This window comes from Molothrus ater, chromosome 1, assembly GCF_012460135.2.
Source record: "Molothrus ater isolate BHLD 08-10-18 breed brown headed cowbird chromosome 1, BPBGC_Mater_1.1, whole genome shotgun sequence".
NCBI classification, from domain to species: Eukaryota; Metazoa; Chordata; class Aves; order Passeriformes; family Icteridae; genus Molothrus; species Molothrus ater.
Window position 1 is genome coordinate 10374718 of NC_050478.2, and position 17209 is coordinate 10391926.

Here is a 17209-nt window from a genome sequence, read left to right on the forward strand (position 1 = left end):
GCTTTCATCACAGAGCTTTGATTGCATGGACTGCTCTGTGGTAAATGAGCTTCAAATTACATTATGCTTGAGCTAACTGCTAACTGCTCACTGTGAGTGTCGCAGTGCGCTGTGGCACAGGAAGACATGAAAGGTTATCAGGTCAAATGCTGGTACCAGCTTTCATGCAGTGCTAAGCTTCCATGTTAATGATACTTGATACTCCTTCTCTATTACTGAAACAGCCCCAAACTCAACCTGTGTCTTTGTAAGTTCTGTCCCTTCACTGCTAGTCATCACTCTGTGCTGCTGGTTTGTGTTTTGGTTGTAGAATGGTGATGATTTACAGGCTTCAGACTCAAAGTGTCATCTACTCATGTTCCCAATTTTTGTTGTGTTTGATTATTTCAATGTTTATTGGCATGTGGCCTTTCTCCACTGCTGTCTATCTGCCTTGTACTGGCTGGGCACCACATAACATTGGTAGCAATTTCACTCTTTTTTCCTCAACAATTTCTTAAGGTCATTTTCCAACTCACCCTCATCAAGCCATGATGACAACTAGTCTTGGGAGTGCAGTGTTTGGTCAATATGGGGATTTTAGAATAGCCAGTGGCTATGATTTTGAATGCAGTAGCCACAGCAACTTCAGTACAACTTAATTTTGAATATATTGTTCATAGAGGTCACTTACCTAGCTGAATTTGAAACCAAGAGCCTTTCAGTTATTTCTGAATTATGTGTTTATGAAAATTAATGGTATGTTTTTCTAGTCTCTTGTAGATACTCTGAAATATGAAGGGTTTGCTGTTCTGCCAAGGGCTGAGTGCATTGATTATGTTAATGCAGAAAGGAATAAAGATGCAGATCTGACACTGCAGAAATGAGGCATAAGGGGAAAATCAAATTCATGGAGGTAATAGAAAGTTGAAGAAATAGTCAGTTGATCATGGAATGACCCAATCCAATAAATTTTCATGGAATGATAAAGTATGGAAAGGTCTATAGGATGATACTCAACAGTCTGTCACTTTCTATGGAGTGTGATGCCCCTGAACCTCTGGGTTAAAGAATAAATGATGTCTCTGTGTACGGCTCTGTGTATTAGTGTAACTTTCAAATTTGGTAGAAGGTAAATAAACAAGAATGTCATACCTCTTATTTTCAAAAACAAGAATTACATCCAGGGGAGGAAGCTCAGTTAAAGGGATAGCCAAAGGGTAAAGCCTGGCAAGCAGCAGAGGCTCTTCAAAGATACCATATGGGAATTCAGGCCATCTCATTTTAGAAAGAGAAAAAGAAATCCAGCATGGCTGAACAGAAGGGTAGAGAAGGTTATTAGATGCAAGAACCTTCAAAAGCTGAAAGAGAATAACCAGAAAAATCATAAAACTCCCTATAATACACATGAAGAAGCAGAACAGGAAGGAGATGAACTTCCAAGTGGCACCAGTACTAATAAAGTCTTTCCACACACATCAGAAGCAGCAAGCCTGCTGGAGCATCAGTATAGCAAACAGAGGATCAAGATGCATCAACATTTTTTAAAAGATAAGCCTTAGAAAAAACCCCAAATGGATTCATTCCACCTGTGTATACAGTGAAGGAGTGAGTATAGAGAGCTCACCATGGCAGAACCTTGATCGTAAGTGATGTTTCAGGAAAATCTGTCTGTAGTCATGATTTTGGTAGAAGTTTATGGAATAAAGAGACAGGAAGAACAGTAACTACCAGATCTGGCAATATTCCCAAAAGATCTTAGATGAGTTTCCAAGTGAAAGAACTGAGCTGCTAACTGAGCTGCTAGTAGTGTGTGATGTTTCACTTAAATCTTTAGTGCAGAAGGCTGGCAGTAAGATCATATGATACAAACTTTTAAATGGTATTCCAGGGAATGAGTATGGATGTCATGAAGATGAATAATGAAAATTTACTGATACTCTCAATACAAAGATTAGTTAGGACATGAAATTAAACTACCAAGTTGCCTTTTTCACACAATGCACAGGTTATTAGACCTTTCCAGAGGATGCTGGTTGCTAAAAATGTATACAGGATAGAAATTGAACAAATTAATGGAAGGAAAGCTAACAGAGGGTTAAGCAGGAAGATATTACTAATGTCTTAGGAAATACTTTAAATGCAAATCACTGGATTCTGGGAGAATTCTCATCAAAGACCAACTGTCTCATTTTAAACCTCTTCTGTACATATTTGCTCTTTGCTGCTGTCAGAGATAACGTGTTGGATTGGTATGGAGTCCTGATGGTGTTAGCTTTTATGTTCCAATGGTTTTATGAAGTAAATTAATTTTTGCTAGCTGTTTTGCAGGTAATAAATAGGAAGAGGGCAGATTCCTTCCCCAGAATCATCCTCAATAACCGGTATCTGCACAGGATTTGGGATTAGAAGTTACTCCCTGGAAGATGAACAAATGAGGCCAATAATTCCTGTTTATTTAACTCTTCATCTCTACCCAAAATATGAAAGAAGAAACTGAAAGATAAAGAAAGAAATAACAGGAAAGGGAAGACAGTATCAAAACTCTGTCTTTTAGTTTTGTTTTTTTTCCACACTAGTTTTAGTTTTCCCTTTTGATTTTCATACACTTTCAGTAACTGTATACACATTAGTAAATACTAGTTTAAAGTGCACATTTATTTCTTGCTGACAGCCAAAATTATTAATATTTTTATGATAATATATTTGTCATCCAAAGTTTGCATAAGCACTTTTTGTGTCCACTTAATTGCAAGGAAATGGAAAACTGAAATCGTACCAACCTCGAAAGAGTTTATTAAAGGGCAGAAACGGCAACTAGAAATATGTGTTAGCCAAGACTGTTGTACACTGTGTTCCCAAACTAGCAAGCACAGAAAGATCTATTTCGATTGATATTTTATTTGGCACATAAATTTACTCTTATACCACTTATCCCATAAATTATTCAGGTACAACATACATCATACAGTCTATGGATCCCCTCATGCTAGAAGTTTAAAAAAATATTCACAACTAGAGCTCCAAAGAATTGCTGCATATCTGGAATGATCCACAGAATTTCTACTCTCCCCCAAAAATTTGTGTTAGCAACCTATTACTGCAGCATGGCTGGCCTGTCTCAGAGGCTGAACTGAACGATCTTCCAAGATGGTCTTTATTAGCTCTTGGCAGCACAAACGTGATATTCCTGTGGTATATCATGTTTTCCTAAGCCGAACTAATGCAAGGAATATCCATTTAACACAACTCCTTACACAGGCTGAACATTAAAAAGTGATGGAACAAAAAGTAGCCAGAATATACAGAAAGAGACAATACACCTCTCTAAAGGAAAAACAGTATTTGGTTTTCCAAAGGACCAAGTGGAAGAAAAGGGAGATGCTCTCAGGTATAATGCTACAGGTAAAACCATGCTTGGGAGATAAGGGCTTCCTCACAACTCAAGTACAGAGCACACAGGGGAGAATGACTTTTGCAGACCCTGCTAAGACTGAAAAACCTCCTGAGGAGCTGTCCTCACATGAATGTCTGGTGATTTTGGACAGTCAGTGAACATCATCCTGGAAGAGCTTCTTGTTGATGCTTTTGTTAATGACAGGGAAGCAACTGGTTCAAGCAGCACCAATTGGTCATTTGGGAGCATGTAGTTTTCTCCAGTGCTGGGTGAGTAACTGGGTAGGAAGAATCAATTGCTTCCATGCTGCTGTGGGAACATGGGACACTTTTTCATGGACTTTAACATTGCTTAGGAGTTTGAGCTGGTAGGCTGTTCCAGATGGCAAGGCAATTGTCTTCTGTCAAGTGGGCAGTTTTTCCTTATCTCTTCCACAATCACTCCTTCCTCAGGAGGAGACATCTGCTGATAACAGGCTGTTGAATGTCACTGCATGGCTGATAAGAACTACAGCATCCCACTGGGAGATGTGAGCCCAGAGAGAGGAGCCAAGCATTCCTACCTGGATATAACCTGGAGATTCTGGAGCACCAGCACAGCTTCTCCACTGGATTTCCCAGAGGAGCAGCAGCTGCCTCTTGCACTGGATCTTCAGAGGAAGACTGCACCCTTTTCTACAGGATCCTTGCTCCAGCAGAACCACACCTGACACTTCAGGGGGGCTGCAGCCACAATTCCAATGGGACTGCTGCCAACACCCTGACCCACAGGGTGTCAGGTTGAGTTCTGACTCTGTCAGTGTTGTTCTAGTGTACTGCATTGTTTTATTTTATCCTTTTATTTTCTTCCCTATTAAATAACTGTTATTGCCTGCTCCCATATGTTTTTGCCTGAGAGCCCCTTAATTTAAAATTTATAGCAATTTGGAGGGGTGGGGAGGGTATACATTCTCCATTTCGGGAGGCTCCTGCCTTCCTTAGCAGACACCTGTCTTTCTAAACCGAGATATAGGGCTGCTGCAGCAAAGTAGATATGGGGTGTCTTGGCAAAACTCTGTGCACACAAAAAGGATTATTTACTTCCTTGAGTCTCATGAGCCATATATGGATATCGTGACAGTATGGCGGGCTTTGGCTGTCTTACTTCTAAAGACTATCCAGATCTCTCTCACATTTAATTTTTATTTTTTTGGAATCAAGGAAAATATGGCATAACATAAGTTTAAAAAATGTTGCCCTAAGAATGGCCAAAAGGAAAGTTTTAAATTGAAAAAATCCCAAAAGCCCCAAAATCTATTGCTAATAAACAAAACAAAAATGGTTTTCAGAAAATTCTGGGCTCAGTCTTGGTACTTGCAGACTACCATGATGAGAAGAGTTGCCAGCTCCTGCTCATTTTTCTGGAAGATTCTGATTTCAAAAATGTGAGTCAATGTGTTGCAGGACTTTGGCTATGATTTTAGAACCCCATCCTAAAAATGTGCTGCTGGGTGAAGACTAACCAGCTTTATCACCACAAGGCTGGATTGAGTCCCAATACAAATGCTCAAACTGTTCAATTATCTCTAAATATTTATACTTAAAAATGTATTTCAGTAAAAAAATGTGTATTGTTTAGCAACATTTTCGTTGGAATTGCCCAGACAGAGAAATATAAAGAGAAAAATAATTTTCTGCAAGGTCAGTATTGCTGAGATGAATACATATTCTTGTTTATTATTTCTGTTTCAAACTGCTTCATTCCTCTGTAATAACTTTCTCTGGCACATAAATCTAATCTCCCAATCCTTCCTACTGAATGGTAAACAAATCAGATAAAACAGCTATAAGCTAGTTTCATTCACAAACAGAACATGGAGATTTTAAAACATACAATTGGGTATCAGGCCAAAGAAAATTAAATACATTCCTGAATGTTAGCACAGGTCTTTGTTTCCAATTCCTCATTCCAGATGAAGTGAATTATCCCAGATTTTCTGTTTGAAGGCTTTTGTAATGATGCTTGGTTATGAAATCAAATATTGGACATTGGATGACTTTCATGTCTTTCTACCTGATCTGCACTCACCAGCTTTAAATTAACTTTTGCCAGAATCAGTATTGCAAACATTTCAAACGTTCCTCAGAGATGGCTTTCCTGAACTCAGTCTGTGGGCTGGGGGCTGAATTTTACTTTCCTGAGCCTGAAGGCAACATTTGGTCTTCCCTTGGAAAATGAAGAGACGCTCTTCTTAAAATTTCCTTGAGATTAAATTGCAGCATTTGCTCAAAATACTGAGGGAAGTTTGAACCAATAAAGTTACTGCATTTCCAAAAATACGAAGATTTAAGAAAATACACAATTCTTCTGGGGATTTTTTAATGTTTTAATTGTTAATTAAACGAGAACTAAGATTACTTTCAGCACTTCCCAAAATGAGGTTTTAGTATCTCTCATGAACTGCCTTCATGCCTCCATTGTATATGAACAAGTACACATGTGAATAAACTTGGTATATAAAATACCCTTCACTTTCCTCCCCAGCCAGTAAAATATCTTCTGCCAATTCCTGCCCCTGAATGCATAAAAATATTAAGACCAGCTGTATTAAAATTGCTGGATTAAAAAGATGGCAGAAACTTTTTGAAATGCTGTCAACACAATTTTGATTAAGGTTATTTCAGTTTCATAGCAGCTGATCTCAAAATAATAATAAAAATTGTTTTCAAGGCTCCAATTTCTGTAGTATTACTCTGAAATATTAATTTTAGACACATATTTTTATAAACATCTTTTTTACGATATTTTTCATTCACTGGACATGGAGAGAAATGTCTCTTTATTTATAGACTGTATATGTCAGCTGAGGTCTCAGTCTTTTAAAAGGAAAACTTCTCATGTCTTATGAACACATAGTACAATAAATGGGTTTATTGGACATTGCAAATTTGAAGCCCAGTCTTAAAGGTGGTCTGCAAAAATGGTATCTGTTTTTCTAAGGCTGCGAGCCCTTTGTGATGACACTGCTGGCATGTATGTGCTGTCTACCATTTGTAAAATAAAGGGATTTGAGAAGACTGTTGGGGGGATATTGTTTGGTTTTGGTGGCTTTTTTTTGCTGTTAACTTTAAAAAAACCTCAATAAATATAAGCTCTTACTTTGTTTTGTTTAGTTATTATTTTGAAAAATAAGGATATCATCTGTTAATATATTTTTTCAGATGTGATGCCAAATATTTTTCAAAAGGCCTCCTGAAGTTAAGTAACAAAACATAAAGAGCCATGAACAACCAGAACTTTTTTGTTAGTACGAAGGAAAATTCTTTCTGTTCTGAATAGCTTCAGTTTCACTGCCTTTGATCTCAGGATGTCACTTCTGATGTACAATATGTCACTATTGTACTAATCTTTTCAGACAGACTTTACAGTGTGCTCATATTAATAAAAGGGATAGCTGCAACCTCTTAGCTGCAACCTCATTAAACACCATGTACTATTGAGAGAGGAAATTTTATTGTAGCTTGTGTTACCTAGCAAAGAAAATCATAAAGGAAGAGTTGAGGTTTTCTAGAAGTATTTAACACATTTCATTAAATTACTTAAAAACTTGCCACCAAAACTTGCCACGAAATTTTTCAAAGTACAAAACTTTTGTTCTAAACATCGATAAGTTCTAGAATCTTAAAATCCAAATAGGATCAACTAGGAAAAAAAGTAATTGCTGGACCAATGGAAGAGAACAGCATTTTAAAGGATGTGTGTTTAGCTTTAAATGAGAACATTGGTGAAGGGAATTCACATGGAAGAAAAATCTTGAGGGAGGAATGCATCCATCAGTGCCTAATAGGGTAAAGTTCCCACTGACATTTTCCCCATGTTTAGAATATTTCTAACATTTCTGTATTCCATGAATTCTCCTTTTCATAGCAAGGCCAGAACTACTACTGAGTTCTTCTCTGGGGATAGATAAACTGATGGGATTATTCCCTTTTAATTTAGCCATTTTCATAATATTTCTGGCAACTTAGGATCCATGGTTCTGCAGCAATAGGATCGTCTGGCTTTTTGGGGGTTGTACTTGAATGCAAAAAACTCCCCTACATACTACATAGAAAAACCCACAGTAAACAAAGAAAAAATGGAATTTAACAAAATATTATTCAAGATATAGCTTTTTTAAGTGATAAAATTGGTTTATACTGTTCTAAGAATACATCCTCAGGTTTAGCTTTATTTTAATCATCAGCCTTGGTTATATGATCCTGTATACTGGCAATGGTAATGACTTCAAATCTGCATAGCCTTTGCTTTCAGAGCTCAGCTGATATTTCTGTTTTCATAGGGAGGGTGAGACACACAAAAAAAGAATAAAATAGTAAAAACCCAATAAAATAAAGAAAATTAGTAAAATATTACCTATTGTATCCAGTTTTCTATATTTTACTATGTTTCTGATTTTCATATGATTTTGAATATAAATACTCACATAGGAAATATTTTGGGTTTGGTAGAATCTTTATATTGACAACCAGACATGGATTAGTTTGAGATTGATTACTTCCCTTTTTTCTCCAATGACCTGCTATGCTTCTTTTGAGAGGAATAAAGACCACATTGCACCTTGGAAGTTGCAATTCAAGCTGGCTCATGGAAAAGAATGAAAACAAAACGTGTTTGAAATGCATTTCCCAAGCACTAAAACTGGAAACCCAAGGATTTAAAAGTTTCAGAAGGAAGACTAAAGGTTACCTCTAACTTTCTGTTGACCTTCTGGGTGTGCATTACAATTCAGACCTTCATTACATGATTGTAGTTCTCCCCCCAGTTTTCTATCCCTCATTCAGTTCATGTACATAGCATAATTTCTTTTATTTTATTCAGTATGTGACCTTAGACATCTTGCTTAATTTGTGCTATCCAAACCCTCCTTAGAACAGAGATTTGTCAATTTTCTCAATGGCTGTTCTGCTATGCTCAGTGTCAGAGTGTTTGGATACTTCACAAATGGAATGGATTAATTTTCACAGCACCCAGACGAGGTGGTACATTATTAGCAATTTGTAGGGACCTAAAGATGAAGATCAAAAGGTGACTACCTAATTTTGTGTTCCAAGCCAAAATGCCTGCAGTCTAATTGTTTAGGAGTCCCTATGGTACTTTTCCAGCAATCCACAAACTGCAATTTTAAGATACTTTGGTGAGAGTGCTTCAGCCTGTCCAATGAAATCAACACTGAATGTCAGGCAGAAGCTTCCAGAAGGGCACCTATCTCACTGGCATCCTGCAAGGGCTTCAGTGCTTACCTCCTTATCCCCACACTGCTCAGCCTGTGACCTGATCAGCCAGACTTTGGTGGGAGAGAGGGAAGCCAGGCTGAACTCCAGCCTCTCTGGTGCCACTTAATTCCAGGGTACCTCTGTAAGAGACAGTCCAAAGTTTCCCTCATTTGCCTCATGACTGTCACAGAGACAGAGACAGAGACCCTGAGGACCCTGGCTGGAGTTCTGGCCTTGTTGAGGTGGATGCTCACCAAGTGATTGTTTGAGCTGTGTTTGCAGTGCCACCATGGTACCCTGCTTCGAGCAGGGTCTTGATACCCACTCATCACAACAGCCCATGAATTTCCCCAGCTCTTGGCCAAGTGAACTTTCTGGGATAACTTTGGTGGTCCCCTATGGAAAATCCCTCGTCTGCCTTTCAACCACTGTGATGGAGGAAGGTTGAAGCCCCCTCCCAAGGACCCCTATAACTCTGACAGAGGGGAGCTGGCCTGACTGAAGCGAGATGTTTGCCAAGTGTTGCCTGCAGGTGTGTTCCCTGGACCAAGAAAATAATGGGGCTCACTCACTGCTGAGAACATGGACTGTCTGTACCCATTTTCAATAGACTTGTTCTCCATTGTCTTTTACCTGTTCCCCCCTCGGCAGAGGACTATAAAAGACCCGAGAGTTAACCAAGACTTTGAGATTCTCTCCAACGTGACAAGAGAGATCTATTAGCCAGACCACGAGGATTTTGTCTCTCTGTTGGTAGCTATACCCCTTCCCCTCTTTCTCTCTCTCTCTCTCTCTCCTTTATTCTCCTTTCTAAATCCTTCTATTGCATTTGCTGTGGGCACTCAATAAAGGTGCATTTGTTTTGATTAATACTGAAATGCTCTCTGTGCTGCTTTTTTTGCACTCTGAAATCAGTTAACGAGCCATCATGACCCCTGCTTGTACTAGCAGACCATGACAACCTCCCGGGGCCCATCTGACCCTACAGACTGCTGCAAGAGGGGAACTTCCTTCATGGTCTCAGCTTTTTGGAGGGACAGCATAGAGAGAACTTTGACTTCAGGCCAGGCCTGCCAACACGCCCCAGGTATGCCATCTCCTGGGGAGTGAATACCACCTCCTGCAGGAAGCCTTCATGCCTGGATAAAGCAAAAAACCACATCAGAACCTCACAGAATCCTCAATGAGGGCAGCTGGGCAACTTTCCATGTTTTTTTGTGAATGTGGGAGGTCTCTGGGAGATAAACCATTATTACAGTAGCCAGGACAGAGCACTTCTGATCTCCCCAGTGAATGTAGAAAAAGAAGCTGTGATAACCATCTTTAAATATTAATTGAAGCTGTTGCTTCTACCAGAAAAGCACTTTCCTCTCTTACCTACAAAAATAAAACAAACAAGACACCAAATCCTGTCTCAAGCCTCCTTCCCTTGTAGTTCAGCCTTCAGCTCAAAACTAGTCTTATTTTGTCCCATAAAACTGAATGAGTAGAAAACGACCAGGCAACCCACCCTTGATTAGGAAAATAATTGAATGAACTCCAGCACACCCTTGCCTCCAGCATGCAATGGCCTCACCCCCCAGACTCTTCTACACATACAAACTCTTGATTGTTGTCATCATTCAGCTTACATGGCTCTGGTGTCAGTTGTAGCAGGAGGAAGGTCTTGGGCCTAAATGTTCCTGTGATAAATATAACAAAGGGTCCCAAGGTGATTTGTACCTTGTTATCAGAATGCGAGCAGTGACATAGAGAAGAAACCAATTTAAACTTCATATAAAGAAATGGTATTTTCCTGCCTGTTGTGGTGAAGCCCCAGGACAGAGCTAACTGTAAAAATAATTTTAGGAGGAGCAAGGGAAGAGAAGTTTTTGGGTGGAGAGGTAAAAACAGCCAGGTGTTTTGACCAGACCCAAAGGAAGGGAGAAATCCTCACCATTTTCTGTGTCTGCAGCGCTCTGGAGCCATCACTGGAGTGTGTGGAGTGCTCCCACCAGCCTGGGAAATTGCTCTGGGTGGGAAGGAGACACAATGAGATTTAGGTCTCCTGGACCTCCACATAACAGCTGTGTACATGACACCTTTTCACATTTTGCTGTATTTCTTATCTTTTGAATGGCTGAATTTTCAACCATAACTCTACTTAAGTTTGGATGTTATGTCAATTTCTGAAAATGGTAAATTAACATCAGCTTGTATTATTCCTCTTAAAATGGTTGAAGTGTTTGTCATGGATTTCACCATGCTCTTCTTTAATGTGTCCAGGATTCCTGGTTTTGCTAATTATGCATAATTTTTGTATTATGTCCTGAATATTTTTTCTCTGTTTCTTATGTGCTTTATGCAGACTCTCTCTCCCCCTTGCTCCCATGCCTTTACTTTTTCTTCCATCCAATAGGTACATGAAGAGAACAGCAAAACCTCCTTAATGTTTTTAGCACCACCATGAAAAAAGAGCAATTGCAAGGAAAGAACAGCCCAAGCTGTGCAGGTGTGGACTGTAGCATATTGAGTATTAATAAAATCCCAGGAGATTTACCCAGTTATTAAATACTGACAAGTTTCTATCGCTGGCTGATTTTTTCAGAACTTCACAACATACGAAATTTTTAGAAAGATTTACTCAGGAATGAAGCCAGGATAACCCTCCAAACCACAGAAGTCCCTAATTTCATTCAGTGGAATGATTGTTTTAATGTGCAGTTGTTGCATGCACACCTCTTACACCCACTCACAACCCTCCCAAGCCTGTCAAAGTTTAAGAGTCATTTGAACAATGCCCTTAACAACATACTTTACTTGTGGTCAGCCTTGAGGTGCTCAAAACATGTCTTGCAATGCTACTTCAGCCTTAGCATCATGATGTTGGTGTGCTTTTAGCAAGCAAACCTATTAATCTGCAGTATTTCTGCACTTTTTATTAAACAGTTAATAATTGCAGTTGTGTATGACAAGGAAAGTGCTGGAACCATTTTTTAGAGTGTTACAAAATAATATCCAGAGAGTTTTGAATAATTTCTCTGTACTCCTGTTTCATTGGAAATTGGCAAGTTGCAGAGACTTGGGAACAGTAAGTACCTTCTTGAGCAATAATTCAATGAAACAAAGAAACTGCAGTATAGATGTTAAGAGCTTCACAGTTATTAATAAATTTGTTGCATAAATGCTTGAAATTCTCAACATTTTAGAGACTGCAGTGGTGAACCCAGATTAGATGGCAGCTCAAAACAGGACCAAAATAAGGCTTTTTGTACTGAGTCTGGAAAACCAACATCCCTAAATACTTCAAGAAAGCAACCATCTTCTCATTTCAAGGGTACTGCACAAAGCTCTCTCCTTGGCTTTTGCTCTGCTTTGGTTTCATTTCGAGCTGATATTTCTGAGTATCAAACTATTGTCATCAAACCTATGCAGTGTCCATGAACTCTATCAAGTTGCCAAGCACACAGCATTTTTTATCAGTAAAAAATCCATGCTGAATATTTACTTATGCTTTATGAACAGAGAATAATAAGCTTTATAAATTTATCTAAAACTTCCCAGAGAACACTACTGTAGAGATATGATTATCTAATTAATTTTGCATAATTATTTTGTGCAGTTTGAATTATATATTTTAAATGTTTTTATAAACTTAATTATTTCACATAATCTTCCCTAATACTTTTTATGTGCAATTAAACTGCATGGAAATTTTAAATAGATATTGGTATGCTAATTCCTGTAAATTCCACATTAGTTTGAGGGAGTGACAATATTTTTAAATCTATAGTTAAGTCTACAAAATCATGTCTGGTTTCAGGCACATTCTTATGGAGGAATCATGCATTTCTAACTTACCACAGTCAGTCTGGTCAATGTTCCTCTAGCAGTCCACTCCTTTGTCCTTTCCACCTCTACACTAACCCTGAATACACATGGCCTGATGGAAGGTCTTGTTTATTTGTTTTAAGCTGATGGAATATTTGTAAATATACATATTTTAAAAAAAAGTGTCTGCAGTGTCATGGCAGAACACAAATGTGACAAATTGGAAATGGGGCTATATTTGTAGGCACAATGGAGCAGCTCCAGGTGCCAACCAGCAAGACTTCAAGCACTTTGTCTCACTACCTGTTCCAGTCCTGAGCCCTGGAGTGAGAGAGCAGTCAGGGATGGAAGAAGAGGAGGATGTAGAGGAGCAGAGTGTGTGTTCACAGTGTCAGTGAGAAGTGGGTTTTTCCCACGAAAGCCAGCATTGTGGCTGCTTTTTAAGGCCACATGGCAAGCCAAGACTTCCGTCTTCACCATGGGTCCAGTAATACCAAAAAGCAGAGCTTGAGTGGTGGACTCAAGGTTTGAGTGAACTAATGAGTTTTATGAACTACTTCAAGTCATTTTAAAGCACTTGCTGGAGTTCAAGAATGTGCCAAGCTGTTTCTCCACACACAACCAAAGTGTTTTGCTTTGTTGCCTTGGTGAAGGCTTATATGAAGACTTATACTATCTGGCCCTAAAATTTTTCTCTCACAGCCTGCCTGAAATCAAAAGAAGGGGTGTAGAAAGAAGACAGAATGGCTAAAAAGGAATTAAATTAATACCCTGAAGTAATATGAGACAGTTTTGTTGCAAGACTTATTTGCACAACTTCAAGCTATAGTAATCCTTTTCAAAAGAAAAAGAAAAGCACAACAAGATAGATATTTTGGATTGTTGACTGCTACTGGTCATTGGTTGCTGTTTCATTAGTTGCATACTATGTCTCTTCTGACATTTAGTGTAGAGAAGAAAACATTTTCAGATGCTCTGAAATATTAATGAGGAATATATCAAGAATTGTCTGCAAAATCTCAGGGCTGCATAGTGACACTGTAAAACATGTCAGTGCAGATGAGCACCAGTGAACTGTGTAAATTCACAGCTACAAGGTGCTTCTATAGAATGGAAGAGATCAATTAGATTGTAGATTAGATATTAGGAAGAAATTCTTTACTGTGAGGATGGTGAGACACAGGATATGGTTGTCCAGAGGAGCTGTGGGTGTCCCATCCCTGGAATTGTCCAAGGCCAGGTTGGACGAGGCTTTGAAGTACCTGCTCTAGAGGAAGGTGTCCCTGCCCAGGGCAGGGGAATTGAAATAGATGATCTCTAAGGTCACTTCCAACCCAAACTCTTCTAGGATTCTACTTTTCTACAGCCATTGTGTTACAACTGCAACACAGAGTCAGGAGGAGTCCAACAACAGTCTGAAAACCTCTTAGGTTTTTCTGAGGGATAATTGTGTTTACCTGTAGCTGTAATCCTGTAACATTGGATGACTTTTTCCACATGAGCTATTTATTAGCTAGAAAATATGTTTTTGAGTAACCCCAAACCACTTATAATTGCAGACTGAATTCAGAGAGAAGTTGTTAATGAAAAATATTACTTATTATTCCCTTATTGCATATTATAGAAAGTTATTAGTAACTTATTTTCTGTTTATATTAAGATAATCTGATCAAAACAGTGAAACAGAAATCATCGGTTAGAATCACAAAATACTAGAATAGGTTGAATCATTTGATACAGCAGTTAGGCTCTTACCCAAGGAATGGAGAACATGTATTTCCTTTTCTTCTTTAGAGGTCCACATCCACCTCTCCTTTCCAAGCATCTCCCTCTGCCTTCATAGCCTGCCACTAACTATGCTGTACTTATCACAGAAGTGATGTCACCAAAACATCATCACCACACACAGAAAGGGACAATTGCCACCCTGAGCAGTCATCCTTTGTCTCAGTGACAATACTGATATTTTATACTTCTTGCAGAGTAGGGCAGGAACGTGGTAGGAAATGTGGGAACCTTTTAGAAACAGCAGAGGAGCCAACCTTAGAGCTCTAACCAATGGTGATGACCTAATTTCAGTTTACAGATCTCAGTGTCACACTCATATTTTAATTGCATCACAGTAGAGGCTGAGGCCTGATATTCAGATGAAACATTTTGTTGATAGTTGAAAACATATAATTTAATTTTTATGTTAAAGAAGGAACAATCATAAATTTTTGTCTTTTGTTCTTTCCCACTGATTGCTTGATTTTATGAGATCTACCAAGAAATAATTATGCTCACTGTGGGCATTTATATCTTTGATGTCTTCCTCAATGCACAAAAGCAGGATAGGCAATCATAGAGTGAACTCTTTCAGGAATAAGCAATTGCCTTCAGTTCAAGAACTGGAAAACAGTTACAGGGAACACTGAGATTGCAGTTTATATCATCTAAGGAAGTTGGGAGGAAAAAGTGATGTATGCTGTAATTTCTGGCCTGAGTCTCCAGTGCTCTAATCCATATACTACTCACCAGAGTGTCTATTTTCTGTTAGTGAAATAGCTGCAAAAGTATTTTGTCAGCCAGATGAACAACATTACAAATTAGCAGCATTTGTATTACATTTGTATTTTCACAGCTCCTGTCAGAGCAAGATCATCTTATCATGCTAATTGTACAAACAAACGTTTCTGATCTCTAGAGCTAACAGGCTGAATTCAGACAGAGTGCACAAATAAAATAAATGGAGAGACTGGAGAAGAGGACAGAAGGGGAGAAACGATAAGGACGCTTAGTTGAATAGACCATGTACATGCATAATTGAGGTTCTATTTATGAACTAGAGCTAAGCATCAGATTCTAAGGAGGTTAGTAATCCCTGCTGGCCAGCTGCAGAGCTGTTAGAGGAAGGACAATTTGTCTTTAAGGAGATTGGTCCTGCACCTCACTCTGTGGCTGAGTGGTATTTTTAAATGCCATAGGGTTTATGCAGTTTCCTAATTCTGCTGGCCTTTCCTTCCTGAGTCACATATGCAAGGATAAAAGTCATACCTCTTATAGCTATATACACTCTTTAATCTTCTTTAACACTTACAGCACATTAGTGAAGTCCTTTCCACCTCACACTCTACATGGAGCCTCTACATAGGGCAAAAAATTCACAGCTAGAAAGGAGATGTGCAGGAGCTTCAATCCCTCTGCATCCCATGGGAAGGGGCTTCATGGTTCAGCTCCTGAGTAAGTAGTGCTCTGCACTAGTGGGATGCCCTCAGGAAATCCCTAACAGACAAGCCAGTGGGAGCAGAGATGGGCCTGTCCTGTTCTCATGCTTTTAACTTGGCTTCTGCAGCTGGTCAGATACCAGGCCAGACAGATCTCTGGATCTCCTCAGTCTGAGAAGTGCTGTCCTTGCATTTCTACGCTCCTATCAGCTGCCATCCTGTATTCTTACTTTAGGAGAGGCATCTCAAGTCAAAAACCTTCTATCTTCTAAACATCATCTCTCTCACTCCTCCCTCCTCCACTTTCTTAAATGCACCTCCCTTTCAGCTTTAAGCTTTTGGGCCATCTTTTTCCATCTTTGTTTTCACACTGGATCAGGTCCCTTGGGACTAGAATGGGAATAGCCAAAATTCTATGAGAAAGACTTTTCTTGGGCTATTTACAGCTTATCCAGAAGCAGAAAGTACTTTGAAAAAAACCAAAAAAACCAGTTCTCACAAGAGTGTCTAACCCAATTTAGCAGTGAATTCAATGAAGAGAGACAGGTTCTTAAATTACATGCTTTTCTTCTTCTTCTAGAGCCATAATACAGATAACACACTGGACTTGACCTTCTTATTTAGGCACCTACTCCATGCCTAAGGTTTAGAGTACTGAATACTCCCTTCAGCTTCAAAGGAAAAAAAAAAATCCTTCCCCCCAAAACAGGAGATTTCACTGTGGAAAGTCTTAATATTATGGGTGCATTCAACATTAAAACTTGCTTTTCAGGCCATAAGCAAAGTTAATTGTGAAAAAAGACAGTTTTCAAGCTTCCATGTAGTGGCTTTTCAGACAGATGGCTCAGAAGCTGTCCAGAAGGTGAGAAGAATGCTCATTTTCATATTTCATGCCTTGCTAAATGAGAATTGGTACTGGAAATGATCCAGTGCTTTAGTTTCTAGATTTTCCCTATGTAATAAGAACAGATCCAGCAGGGTTATAAGATATCTACAGTCCCTGATGTGCAATGTTGGTCTCAGTAAATTCAGTGGCAGATCTCCCATTGACTTGAGCTGCAGTCATGTTTTTCCCAGAAAAGTTTGTCAAGAAATGTGTTTTTCCCTTAGGTTCTTTAAAAAATAATTTTACAGAAATTTGAAGCAGTGATGTGGTTCTAAGGAGCATCCAAACCTGTCCACTGACCAGACAATCAGCCCTAATTCCCTGAATCCTATATGAAAATGAGCTTTTGCTCCTAAGTTTTGAGCAGAGGAATTGTTGCCTACTCAGTAGTGTTGTGGTACCCTTCACTGGAGTTACTCTGGTATGAAAGACCTTAACAAAGGCTGATTTACCATATTGAGAAGTCTGCATTATGTTCATACCCATCATTGTAGTCATATCCATCACCATTAATTATAAATCTAGAGAGATTAGGAAGGAGAAATGAATGGACTATTAGCCTTATGGAAGCAGGCTGTAGTTGTACAACAAAAATATAGAATGAGAAACAGCAGTGAAACTGGTGAATTTGGGGCTTTTCAGGCTGAATGACAAGATCCTTGGTGGAGCATGGTGC